Source organism: Chlorocebus sabaeus, chromosome 15 (assembly GCF_047675955.1).
Source record: "Chlorocebus sabaeus isolate Y175 chromosome 15, mChlSab1.0.hap1, whole genome shotgun sequence".
Classification (NCBI taxonomy): domain Eukaryota; kingdom Metazoa; phylum Chordata; class Mammalia; order Primates; family Cercopithecidae; genus Chlorocebus; species Chlorocebus sabaeus.
Window position 1 is genome coordinate 27,626,116 of NC_132918.1, and position 1,325 is coordinate 27,627,440.

The window sequence follows — 1,325 nt, forward strand, 5'->3', positions numbered from 1 at the left end:
AGTAGGTCCGTGTGTCTTGATTGCAATAAAGTATATTGTCAACAAGTTGGTGGGGGCCACATCACACAGTGCACTGTAGTAAATGCTATGGAGTTGGGGTTTAGTCTAAGAGAATGAAAGCAATACTAAATGGTATTTGCTTATTTTTTCAAAGGAGATTGTTGCTATTGTGGATAAAATGCATTTTGATGGGGCAAGTGAAACAAACAAAAAAAAAAATCAGAAGCTTCAATCATAGATCCTGATAAATCAATTTCTAAAGTTAAAATCATTGACATAAATAGACAATTAAAAGATGAGGTAGTTTTGTGGTTCGTAAGTGTGATATATGACTTTTAATGCTCATATATGAGATGTGCCTCCCTCAAAGCTTAGGACTTCAGCACATGGCATAACATGAAAAAAAAAAAAAAAAAAAAAAAAAGAAAGAAAGAAAGAAAGAAAGAAACCCAAAATATATGAAAGTAGAAAACAACTTTTATAAACAGGTCGATAGCAAATACATAATATGCAGTGTTTAAAGGCATTTTAAAAATCAGTGGATTCTTCAGTGAGCAAAATAAGTAATTTATAGGAAAATAAACAAAATTTATAGGTGCACTTCTTTTCATTTTATAGAGATACAGAGAGAATAATTGGGATATTTTTCGACATGTGATTGTAGGAAGACATCCTTGCGGAAAAGATAATTCAACTGAAAACTGAACAATTATAAAAAGCCATTAACAAAGTGCTTTCTGCAATATTTAACAGATACAGCTAGCTAGACGCCAAGGAAGAGTCAGAAAACAACAATATGAAGAGAGGCAAAAATGTCAGAATTTCACTGTTGTCTGAATTATGGAACCCCAAAAAAGAAACTTTAATTCTTATCTGGACACCATGAAATTGATGTCATTTATCAACTACAGTTGTTATGAAGAGGGCTCTTAACATAATTGCTGTTATTTTTGCAATAATGTGATGAACTACCAAAACAAGCTGAAATTCAGCAACGTTCATTCTCTTGGACTATAAGTATTTGTTTCTGTCTTGCTGTATATTATATATATAATCTATTTAAAATTTCATTTAATTTTTTTTAGATTCTCATGTCTTGTTTACTTACCATATATTTAAATAAAAATACATATTTTTATGAAGATGTCCCATTGGAAAATAAATTAACTATAACCAACTTCTGTAAATGTTTTATTTTCTCTCCAAATGTATAAAGAACCTCTGAAAGAGTCCCAATTTTACATTTTGAAGTCTTTTGCCTTCTATTTATTGTTGTGTTGGGATTCAGTGGAGGATATTTGGTGGAGAATTGATTCTGAAACTTG

At 30.5% G+C, this 1,325-nt stretch overlaps 1 non-coding gene across 1 annotated transcript; it reads left to right on the top strand.

The window, feature by feature from the left end:
- The first annotated feature begins 300 nt into the window (after positions 1 to 300).
- Positions 301 to 402, top strand: LOC119626104 (small nucleolar RNA U13). Its single transcript, XR_005242289.1, has one exon. It is a non-coding gene; the product is annotated as a small nucleolar RNA U13 (small nucleolar RNA).
- The last annotated feature ends 923 nt before the right edge of the window (positions 403 to 1,325 follow it).